The sequence below is a fragment of the Pinus tabuliformis genome, chromosome 9, assembly GCF_031772625.1.
Source record: "Pinus tabuliformis cultivar Carrire ecotype Pingquan chromosome 9, CPIR1, whole genome shotgun sequence".
In the NCBI taxonomy this organism is placed as follows: Eukaryota; Viridiplantae; Streptophyta; class Pinopsida; order Pinales; family Pinaceae; genus Pinus; species Pinus tabuliformis.
Window position 1 is genome coordinate 19,637,518 of NC_142307.1, and position 13,322 is coordinate 19,650,839.

Here is a 13,322-nt window from a genome sequence, read left to right on the forward strand (position 1 = left end):
CGAGAAGTAAGATTTAGGTCTTCTACTCTGGCATTCATTGAAAAATAGACGTTTAAGCGTGAGCGTTTCTTTGTGGATTAATAATTTTCTACGAATCTATGTCTGGTTAATGATTATCACACTCATTGCCCTAAATCGGTACGGGTGATTTCAAAAAAATCAAAATATTATTTCTAGATAAAAATAAAAATTGCAACTTTAACCACTTATATCATTTTTATTATTTTTAACCAATTTTTAAACAAATTTCATAAAAGTACCAAAAAAAATAACAAATAAATTCTTTAAACCTTTAGACGACATTAATTTTAATACATAATGCAGGGTTTTGTGATTCATGATTTACAAAAATGCTTTCCCATAAATCATATATGAAATTTATGGTCAAGGCCTTTTGAACCACTTATTGTAGATGGAACTTGTACTAGAGAACTAATAATAGAGATGCAACTACTAAATCCTCAACTATTGTATCTCTACTATTTATTAGTTATATGTTTCAAGCTATCAATCTATGTTTTGATGATGAACCACAGGAAATAGTTTGAAACATGTAGATGGTAAATTTGATATATGATTTCTCAAAAAAATAAACTTTAATACAATTACAAACTAATTAATTAATGAATTTGTTTATACCATAATTAAAATTTTCCATAATACAATAATTTCCATAATTACAATTACAAATCAATCAATTAATTAATTAATTTATCTATACTTTAAATTTTGAATACTTAAAACTATAATTTCAACAATCTATATATGTCATTTCAGTTAAAAAAAAAAGTTTTAAACATTTAGATTACACTAAGTTTAATGCAATTACAAAGTAATTAATCAATAAATGCACTTATAATATCTTAAAAAGTTTCTATAATACTGTAATTTGCATAGTTACAATTACAAACTAATTCATTAATTAATTAATTTATCTATATTTTAATTAAAGTTTCTGTAATACCTGTAATTTGCATAATTACAGGCTTAGTGTAATATGCTTTAATTCAAGATTTAGGTGGCAGTGTAATCTGTCTTGATTCAATTTGCTATCTTTTGATATAAAATTTTTAATTAATTTTATTTGAAATTTTGATAAAAATTATCAAAATAGTAAATTTTATTTGTTGAATCTGCATAGTTTAAGTGTTTTAAAAGTTTATTATTTAATCTATTAAATCTATATATAAAATAAAAAACGGTTAGTTCAAGTGGTTTAAGTTAAATTTGAAGTTTTTTTATATTATTGTTAGTTATGGTTAGTTACGATTTAAACTTTTTGAATTTAGGGTTTGTGATCCATATCAAAATTTTGAAGATTTTTCGGCCAAAATCAGATAAAGAAATTTTTGTGGCGTTTCGAACCAACCAGTGTGGTTCATCCTCAAAACAAGTTGAATGAACAGATCTCGCTTTGCACATTAAATGCCAAAATTTTTCATACTTTCATTCCAAATAAAGCAAATAACAAAAATTAAATCCAGATTTTTTACTTTTCATTGAAAGACTAAATAATAACAAAATAATAACAGAATAACTAATTAGTCAATGCAATCACATCACAAACTAATTAATACGTGCTGTGAACTTTAATACAAGCAGAAGCCAATTAATTAATAATGGCTATACGATAATCAATGAGTTGCACAACACTGAACCCTGCCTTGAATCAAGCTGCTCTCCTTTTGAGGCAAATTTGTCCATTGACAATCTTCCCTCCAAAACAGGGCATCCAGAGTTTCACAGTCTTCTAAGATTTTGACCAATCAACATTTAATGCCATGCCAATCTTCCACATTTGTCTTTGTGAGTCCGTAATATTGTGTTTTATTTACTGCACGGTAAATCGCGACTGCTCATCTCGATAAAGCCAGCATTAAAAGAGATGAAACATTTTATTAATGGCGGAGTAAAGAATTACTTATATCATCCATGCCCCTGTCCCGGGACCCACCTTCCATCAGAAGAATTAATAAGAAGCTTTTACCTAAATTAATGTGATGTGAATCACGTCGTACATTGACCAGCGTTTGGCAGTAAATGCTGAAAGTCTTATTCACATTTCTCTGAGTCTTTGGCAGTAAATGCTAAAAGTCTCTTCAAATTTCTCCGAGTCTTTGGCAGTAAATGCTAAAGTCTCTTCAAATTTCTGCGTGTGCATACTTACTGACTCTCGAATCATAGCGTGGACACAATCTAAAAGGAAAGTCACCATTAAAAGGAAGAAAAATAAGATAATGAAAATTTATTAATTCTCTGATCGATCTTTTCACGTCATTAATATTTTGGAAAGTACATAAATCGGAAATTATGAGGGTGGAGATTTTCCATTCTCAGGTTTGTATCTGTCTTACTTACCTTGATTGCAATTTGCACAGCTCAACACTTCTTAATGGCCATTGAAGTTCCATCGTACACTCTGTAATACAAATTTATTAGTGTGAGATTTATTACCAGTAATCTCTATTAATTCTATGTCGGTCCTTATCATCTGGCATGGGGAACAGGAAATTGGAAAATTAAATATAAATTTATACCTGTTTTGAAAGTAAGGAAATGAAATAATAAATATCCAGAAGAACCGTTCCTCTTGGAATAGGGGTGTTTTCATGATTGAGAAGTCAGGTGGTTTTTAGTTTGTTATATGCGTGTTTTAATGATTGAGAAATTAGGTGGTTTTTAGTTTGTAGTAGGTTTCAGGTTTAAATTTTACGAGAAAAGTCGAGGAATGAAACATGTCAAAGGCATTTAATTCTGATAATAACATCAGCTTTTAGGTTAAAATTTAGTAAAAAGAGGTTGAGGATGAAAATTATTTTGGAAAATAAAACATGTTAAAAGCAGGGTAATGATATTTTATTGGTATTTTTCCAATAAACTAACCCCAACTTAAATTTAATTTAGTCAAAATATATATAAAAAAAAAAAGAAAGAAAAGCAAAAAACATCATAATTAATAATCAATAAAATATTACAATCGATCAATTTCATTTGATAGTACTGAATGAATCCATACACACGGTGTGAAGAATTCACCACTAATATTTTAATTGATAATGATGATGATGGTGGTGGTTAACGTCCACTAATTAGTTTTGTCTCAGCGACACAATAACTTTTAAAAATAAATTAAATTTTTTAAAATGGTTTAAATTTATAGATACTTACAACTATGCCAAATTGCTTGATTTTAAGCTCAACCCACTTTTCCTTAATAATTTTTAATATCTTAAAAAAATACTTTTAATAGCAAAACTAAACTTACTTTACTTAATAATTTTTTAATAACAAAGTCATTAGCATAATTGAAACAAGTAAAAGGGAATGTGGAAGTGAATTCTAGTGATTACCTTATACTGGAATGATTTCATGTTATTGTTTTCTAATATTGTTGAATTTAAAAAATAATTATTTTAATTTATATATTTTTTATACTGAAAACTCAAAAATAAATTTGATATATAAATTTTAATAAAAATAAATTTAAAAAAATATTATTTTAAATTTAAAAATATGTAATTGTTTTTTTATTATGAAATAAATATAAATGATATTATAAGCTTCAAGGGTTAGTCCAATCACTCAAGATGGGGCCTCACCAGATGGGAGGTCAAAGGATCAATTCCTGAAAGCTCTTGGGGTCAGGGCTTCCAATAGGCTCGGGGTGTCAAGCCCAGATTTTCCAGTGAACGTAGTGCCACTGAAGGTGTCCGTGAACACACGCAAAAATATATATATATATATATATATATATATATATATATATATATATATATATATATGATATTATCCTTTTTTGGAAAAATTAAATTGAATTTTATTTTCTCTTAAATATTAGTTTACTTAGTTTTTATTATATTTGTTTATTAGGAAAAAAAACCATTCCAATTTAATGCGTATATTTTTTTTTTTTGAAAAAAAATCCTAGCCAATGTCTAGGTAAATTAATTAAAAAGAATTGATAATAATTTGTTTTTATTGTTAGATGGAAAAAATTATAAATATTTATAAAATTAGCAAAAAAATAAAATTATTTAAAAGATAGATAATTAATTATATAACAAAAGTGTAATTAAAATATTATAGGAAAGTATTTTAAAAAATAAGATCAACATATGGTTTGAAAGTAAAAAAAAGGAGTTGAGACAAGCAATTTTAGGAATTATTATTCAATTATGAATCATCTTATTACAACTAGATCATTGGACACATAGGAAATAGTTAAGTATAACTTGGTCTAGTGTAGAGTTAGGTAAAGTGTGTTTCTTTACTATGTACTTCTGTAACTTACAATCCGACGGTCACGATATGTAGTGATCTGACGGTTCATTCTCTCCACGGTATTACGACACTTGATCCGTGGCTTAACACCAGATTGATCTATGATCTCTATTTAAAGAGCATGGAGGATCATTTGTAGTGTAACCGTTCATGAGAGAAGCTTATGTAAATTTTCATTCTTTTATTAATAAATTGCCTGAAGTGGTCGCGTTGGCTCAGGCCGTGGACTGTTGGACTGTTTCCCTCTTTGAGGGTTTTAACTGCGTCAACAATACTGGTGTATTGATCTGTGATCTGTTTGTGAGTGTTGTCCTTTGGTGTTCTGTCTGAGGAACTTACCCAGTAAATTCCTACATGGTATCAGAGCTATTTGAGGGCCGCATCTGTTGGTGATCCAAATCTTAAGCCAGTAGAACTGCATCCGATTGTCGTTTCCTAGATCTACTGTTTTTGACTGCTTTCAGGCCAAGAGGACTGCTATGTGTTAGGAGCATATGTTCGAGTGAGGAACCCCTTTCGTTTCACACGAAAAGGTTTCCAGTAGCCCTAGCTACGTCATTTTTAAGATCTTGAGGTATACAGTGTTTATTTGCAGTTTCTAGTTTTTCTTCTCTCTATTTATTTCGGTTTATTTATCTCTTTGTTTTTAATTACCAGATCTACACCTTTCATTTCTGTGTATGTTCTTTGCCCCACGACTTTGTGCGATCTGGGCAAATCAGAAACAAAAAGGAAGTTTTTTTTCTCATGCATATGCTCTTTTCCACCGCGCCTTAGTGTGATCTCGAAAAATCAGAAACATTGAGGAAAATTGTTAGTTTCCGGGTAAAGGTAACTTCAAGCCATAAGGTTTGTTTTTTTTGTATGTCCATTTTGGGTTTTGTTGTTTTTGTTTTTGCAGGCAAAAAAGAGCTTTCTCAGGTAAGAACACACCCCAAAGCTTTGGTGACTAAAAAAAAACCCCTTCCTCTTTTCCAAAAATTACTAACCTTTTAAACTAGCTCACTTGGTCCAAAGTTACTTTGTGAGAATAGAGGTCTTGAGTTCAAGTCTTTCTCTTTGTTGAACTAATTAGATTAAGTTTGGAAAGGGGGCAGTTTTTTTTAAATATAACATTATCATTCATTTCTGCACTTCGTCGGCATCTTCAACAACTTTTCTTCAAAAAGCCATAACTTTTTCATCCGGAAGCCGTTTTCAGAGCCGTTTTTTTAATTGGCCTATTTTTTTGAGATCTTTCCATTAGAACACTTAGTTTCAACATCTATAGCTTCAGTTTCAATTAAAATGGAAAGTCCATGCCAAGTTATTCTTGACAGCACCAACTACTTCCAATGGTGGTCGTACATTATGGATTTACTTAGAAGTAAAGGTCTTACAGAATTGCCTCAGGCCAAGAAACCAAACCGAAAGATGAAGATAAGGCAGCCAAATGGGAAAATAGGCAAGATCAAACACGTGGGTTGATAGGGATGTCTATTTCTCCAGACCTTAGATTTCATATCGCAGAATTGATACTCCTAATGAAGCAATGAAACATATAACTAAAGTTTTTGGAATTAAAAATGAACTTAGAGCCCATCAACTTGAAAATGAGTTGTTTACATTGGACCCCAATAATTTTTCTTCCATTGAAGATTTTTTGTCCAAGTTCAAGACCCTTAGACTTCTCCTGGAAGGTGTTAAGGTTAAGAAAGAAGATGGTAATCTTATCTATTCCATTCTTACTAAGTTGGGACCAGCCTACTCTGTGTTTGTTTCCACCTTCCATTCTACAAGAGAAGCCTTCATTTCTCAAGGACAAGACTACAAGTCCACTTCCTTTGATTCCTTTTGTGATTCTTTAATAAGAGAACAAGAAAAACTCTTACACCTTGGTCTTCTTAATCTTGGAAACTCTTCTAAGAAAGCCTTAGCTGCCCAGCAGCAACCAAATTCAAAAAATCCTAAAAAGTCGTATCCTAAAAAGAATGGTCCTAAACAAAACAAGGGTCCTAAGCAATTTTAGCCTCAAAATGAAAAATCATTTCAACAAAATGATAAGGCAAATAAAAACAAAGGGAAGAAGATTGATAAACATTGCGACTTTTGTAATCGAGATGGCCACTTAGAATCCAAATGCTTTAAGAAGATGGAAGCCTTGGAAGCAGCAATGAAGAAGCAAAACATCCATTTGGAGCACTCTTCAACTTCAACTTCATCTTTAGGAATAACACTTTCTGCATGTGGTTGTCAAACATCTCGGTTTGAATATGCACTAAATGTATCTTCTTCTTCTAATTCTCATGAGTGGCTCATTGATCCGGATTTAAACAGGAACGCAATAAATTACAGAGATAACCATAAACACAGAGATGCGATAACCATAAAGACAGATATGCAGCGGAAATAATACTTCATTTCATTACTGTAAAATACTGAAATATGCTTACAAACAGAAATGGGAAGAAACCAGCTAGGGCGATGGTAGCTTATCTCTGAGAAGAGATGTGCGGCTACATGCCTCTGAACTGTTCCGAACTGTGTTACAATGAGGCTCGAAGGCCTATTTATTGTTGAGAAACAATGGAAAACCCTTCACATCCCAAAACCTTACCCTAGAAGATGAAACGCCAAATTGTGGGCCCCGTTTGGGTAAATTGGTACATCAATTTCCCGGGGTCGTAACTTTGGCATACGATCTCCGTTTGACGCGCACGATAGCTCGTTAGAAAGATCTATCCGAGTACTACCACTTTGGGAGGCAACATGAGTCCATGGACTCATGTTGCCCCAGATTCCCAAAAAAACGTCGTTTAGGGCCTCAAAACGACTCCGGAAGTTCAGGACCCGAAAAACTGCTAAAAATAGTAAACTGTGCTGCAATTTAGGAAACTGGAAAGACTGAAAGAGACAGTTGTGGGGGTCCAAATGGGTTGGTGGGTGGCCACCAACATCCACCTGGATCATTCCTCCCCCCTTAGGAAGCAATGGTCCCCATTGCGTTGAGTTCCTCCATCTGCTGAACTTGTCCTGCAATCTCTGATGTGTCCAGTGATGGTGGGAAGCATGGTTGACGATGGTCCACATTGAACATTTGGTGCCAGTGAAGGAATGGAGGAATGATGTGCTCCAAAGCATTGTTCCCCATAGCCTTGGTACTGCTGTAAGGACCATGTCGGTGTGGTCTGAGCTTCTGATGGGTTCTGGTAAGGCGTTCTTTCTGTCGATGCAACCAGACTTTGTTGCCCACCTGAAACTTATGTGGTACCCCTGTGGGTGAGGAGAAGTTGTTCCTGTGTTCTGTCATGACCGTATCCCTTTGCTGCTGCTGCTGCATGGAGGAACCCTTTGCAGGGGTCATGGGTGTAGCAACGATCTTCCCCTTATTTTGGGAGTGAACCAGACAAATGAATTTCCTGGTCTGTGATATGAGCTTGTTGCCTTTCTTAGTAGTGATCAAAGATGTGGCAGTAGGTGGAGCTACCTCTGGTATCCTGTATAATGAATCACCCAAAGAAATAATGACAGCGCGAGGTCTTGACTCATACACAGCATGTCGCCTCCACAAGTATGGCTGGCCTAATAATACATCACAAACATCCAGAGGTGTAACATCACACAGTACCTCGTCTGTGAAGGGTTTGATGCTGTATGGAAGGCGGCACTGCTGGCGAACTTTCAGATCTCGTCCTTCGTGAAGCCACCCGATACTGTACGGCTGTGGGTGTGGTGTAGTCGGTAGGCCCAACCGCTTCACGACCTCTGCTGAAACCAGGTTCTTTTGGCTACCATTGTCGACAATGAATTGCAGCGGTGAACCCTTCACCCACATCTGTGAGTGGAAAAGACGCTCCCCCTCCTCTGGATCTTCGGGCTCATTTTTCTTGATCTTGGCGGTGGCAACAGTGGCACTGGGATCCGCATCAATGATCTGCTTCCCTTTACCATTCCCCTTGTCGAGTTCTGGCTCAGGGTCGGAACATGCATCTGATTCGGAAGCCTTCAACTCGGCCACCAGCGACTGCTTGGTCCGACACTCACTTGTGTTATGAGTGGGACTCTTGTGGAACTCACACCACTTTCCTGTGTCCTTCTTCGGCTTCGTGGTGTTGTTCTTTTCTTGCGGCTTCGACGGGTTGTCTTGGGTCACCCCGCCTTGGCTTTGTCCTTTGGGCTTCGGATTTGCAGATCCAAAGTCTCGCTTCTTCTGTTTGAACTTTTGCTCGATTTTGACAGCGTATCGGTATGCTGTGCCGAGTGAGGAGATGTTCAAGAACACCATCTCTTCCTGGATGTATCTGTGCAGGCAGCCACGGTATTTGAGTACCAGATGCAGCTCAGAATCTTTGATACCCAACTGTGTGCGAAGGGTATGAAAAATGTTTGTGAACTCCGGCACATCTTGGTCTCGTCCCTGCCGCAGTGTGGTCCATTTGATGTATTTGTCCTCATAGCTTCCGACAGGGTAGTACTGCTCCTTGATGGCATCCCGGAAGTCATTCCAAGTGGGTGCGGCTGAAAACAGTGAGCCTGTACTTTCATCCTTCTGCTCGCAGTAGGTTTCCCACCAGTCCTTGACGTGGGGGGCTGCTTTGAGAAGAGCGAAAATAATCTTTTCCCGACTTGAAAATTCGTGAACAGAAAAATACCCATCTAGCAGATTTAACCATTTATCTACGGCATCTGCGTCTATTTTACCCTCGAAGATGGGGATTTCAAAATTAACTTGTACCTTAAACGGTGTGGCGTTTCCAGAGTCGCTGTTGGAAGCCGATGCGTCGCCTCTGGGTAGCCGTTGAAGGATCTGCGCAAAGCTATCCATCATCGCGTTCCTTTGCCGCTCGAGCGCTTCTTCGAGCAAGATTTTGATAGGATCTCCTGCCCCCTCGTCTTTCTTCTCATCCGCCATGGGAGGCCGTCGGGATTTGCGAGGCTAGTCTTGCAAAGGTTCGACCAGTTCAAGCCCTAACTCCTTATATCCCGACCTCGTTGGGGACATGCAAAGAAAAACAGAGAAAAAGCAGACCGCCTCTGATACCACTGATCCGGATTTAAACAGGAACGCAATAAATTACAGAGATAACCATAAACACAGAGATGCGATAACCATAAAGACAGATATGCAGTGGAAATAATACTTCATTTCATTACTGTAAAATACTGAAATATGCTTACAAACAGAAATGGGAAGAAACCAGCTAGGGCGATGGTAGCTTATCTCTGAGAAGAGATGTGGCGGCTACATGCCTCTGAACTGTTCCGAACTGTGTTACAATGAGGCTCGAAGGCCTATTTATTGTTGAGAAACAATGGAAAACCCTTCACATCCCAAAACCTTACCCTAGAAGATGAAACGCCAAATTGTGGGCCCCGTTTGGGTAAATTGGTACATCAATTTCCCGGGGTCGTAACTTTGGCATACGATCTCCGTTTGACGCGCACGATAGCTCGTTAGAAAGATCTATCCGAGTACTACCACTTTGGGCCCCAGATTCCCAAAAAAACGTCGTTTAGGGCCTCAAAACGACTCCGGAAGTTCAGGACCCGAAAAACTGCTAAAAATAGTAAACTATGCTGCAATTTAGGAAACTGAAAAGACTGAAAGAGACAGTTGTGGGGGTCCAAATGGGTTGGTGGGTGGCCACCAACATCCACCTGGATCACTCATTGATTCTGGAGCTTCTTATCACATGGCCAAAAACAAAGCCATGTTTTCTTCTTTAAATGATTGTAACACCAAAAGTATATATGTTGGTGATGATAGATCTCTTAGTGTTATAGGGACTGGAACTGTTCATATGGACAATGGTCAATTTAATGATGTATTATGTGTTCCAACCTTATCCTGCAACCTTCTATCTGTATATCAGATAACTCATTTAGGTCAAGGTAAAATCGTTGAATTTTCACCTCACGATGTTGTAATTAAGGACCTAAGAGATCCTAGACAGATTTTAGCTACTGGCATTGCCGATGATTCTACAAGGTTGTATAATTTTAACAACTTTGGGTCATCAAATCTTCCCTCGATATTTGTTGCTCATAATGATGAAGTGAGCAAACTTTGGCATGAACGATTTGGTCACTTAAACTATCTCTCCCTTTAGAGTCTATGTAAAGAAAATATGGTGACAGGTCTTCCCATGGTATCTTGCAGAGATGGTGTTTGTTTCGGATGTGTACTCGGAAAACATCATCGAGATAGTTTTGAGAAACGTGCCTCTTGGCATGCCTCAGCCCCTTTATAGCTTGTGCTTAGTGATTTATGTGGTCCACTTCCAATTGTTTCATTCTCTGGCTACAAGTATTTCTTAACTTTCATTGATAATTTCTCCAAACGCACTTGGGTATACTACTTAAAACTCAAGAGTGAAGTATTTAACATGTTCTTGGCCTTTACGACCTTTGTTGAAAAACAATCTGGACATCAAATTCTTAAGTTAAGATCTGATAATGGTGGAGAATATGTTAACAGCAAATTCATCAACTTTTGCACTAAGAATGGAATTCAAATGCAACATACTGTTCCATATACTCCACAACAAAATGGCGTAGCTGAAAGGAAGAATCGCACCTTAAAGGAAATGGCTAATTGTATGCTTCAATCTAAAGGACTTAGTCTTAATTTTTGGGCAGAAGCAATTAACTGTGCAAATTACATAATAAATCGCACCTTAAAGGAAGAATCGCACCTTAAAGGAAATGGCTAATTGTATGCTTCAATCTAAAGGACTTAGTCTTAATTTTTGGGCAGAAGCAATTAACTGTGAAAATTACATAATAAATCGCACCCCTACAAAGGTTTTAAAGAATATCACTCCAGAAGAAGCATGGAGCTCAATTAAACCAGATGTAAGTCACTTTCGTGTTTTTGGAAGTGAAGCATGGGCCCATATTCCAGATGAGTAACATAAAGCTTTAGAACTTAAGAGTGAAAAATGTATTTTTGTTGGATATTCTGAAGATGTCAAAGGATATAGACTTATTCCACTTAAGTCCAAAAATGTTATCATTAGAAGAGATCTAAAGTTTTCTTAAAATATATTGGCCTACGAGCCTAGTTCGGCGGATGTGCCAACTCTCTCTATCCCTTCTACTTCTGAAAATATTTCTTCTTCAGATGATGACAACGAGGATGACAATCCTTCCCCACCTTCTCAAGATCCTCCTTCAGCTCCTCAGCTTCCAAAATGGGTCTGTGCTACTCGAGATGTAGCAAGTGCTCTTTCCGATGATCCTACAAATCAGCAACATACATGTTCTTAGTTCGATAGATCATCTTCTTTACTGGCTCAAGCTTTAGCTAATTATGATCCTGACACCTTTGCAGAAGCTTCAGGCCATCCAGATTGGGACGCAACTATGAATGAAGAATATTGTTCATTATTGGCAAATGATACATGGGATCTTGTTCCTCTACCAAAGGGACGAAAACTTGTTAGATGCAAATGGGTTTACAATACCAAGTATGGACCAGATGGAAAAGTTGATAAACATAAAGCTCGTCTTATTGCTAAGGGTTTTTCACAAGTTGATCCAGGTGGATATTGGTGGCCACCTGCCAAGTCCACCTGGACCCCCACCATTGTTTCTCTCAGCATTTTTCAGTTTCCTTAATTGTAGCACAAGTTACTATTTTTAGCAGTTTTTCGGGTCCTGAACTTCTGGAGATGTTTTGAGGCCCTAAACGACGTTTTTGGGAAATATGGGGCCAACATGGGTCCATGGACCGATGTTGCCCTTCCAAAAGTGGTAGTGTTTGGATAGATCTTTCTAACGAGCTATTGTATGCGTCAAACGAAGATCGTATGCCAAAGTTACGACCCCGGGAAGTTGATGTACCAATTTACCCAAACGGGGCCCACAGTTTGGTGTTTCATCTTCTAGGGTTAGGTTTTGGAATGTTAAGGGTTTTCCATTGTCTCTCAACAATAAATAGGCCTTCGAGCCTCATTGTAACACAGTTCAAAGGAATGTAGCCACCACATCTCTTCTCAGAGATAAGCTACCATCGCCCTAGCTGGTTTATTTCCATTACTGTTTGTAAGCATATTTCAGTATTTTACATTGATGAAATGAAGTATTATTTCCGCTGCATATATGTGTTTATGGTTATCTCTGTAATTTGTTGCGTTCCAGTTTAATTCCGGATCAGTGGTATCAGAGCAATCTATTTTTTCTCTGTTTTTCTTTGCATGTCCCCAACGAGGTCGAGATATAAGGAGTTAGGGCTTGAACTGGTCAAACCTTTGCAAGACTAGCCTCGCAAATCCCGACGGCCTCCCATGACGGATGAAAAGAAAGACGAGGGGGCAGGAGATCCTATCAAAATCTTGCTCGAAGAAGCCCTCCAGCGACAACGAACCGTGATGATGGACAGCTTTGCCCAGATCCTTCAGGGCTACCTAGAAGCGACGCATCGGCTTCCAGCAACTACTCTAGAAACGCCACGCCTTTTAAGGTACAAGTTAATTTTTAAATCCCCATATTCGAGGGTCAGATAGACGCAGAGGTTATAGGTAAATGGTTAAATCTGCTAGAGGGTTATTTTTTTGTTCCTGAATTTTCGAGTCGGGAAAAGATTGTTTTCGCCCTTCTCAAAGCAGCCCCCCACGTCAAGGACTGGTGGGAAACCTACTGTGAGCAGAAGGATGAAAATACCAGCTCACTATTTTCAGCTGCACCCACCTGGAATTCATTTTGGGATGCCATCAAGGAGCAGTACTACCTTGTCAGAAGCTATGACGATGAATACATAAAGTGGACCACGCTGCGGCAGGGAAGAGACCAAGACGTGCCGGAGTTCACCAATCTTTTCCATACCCTTCGCACAAAGTTGGGTATCAAGGATTCGAAGCAGCATTTGCTACTCAAATACCGCAGCTACCTACACAAGTACATCCAGGAAGAAATAGAATTCCTGAACATCTCCTCGCTCGGCACAACATACCGATATGTCATCAAGGTCGAGTAGAATTTTAAACAAAAGAAGCAAGACTTTGGATCTGCAAATCCGAAGCAAGGGAAAGGTGCCCCTAAACCACAGAACAAAGGACAAA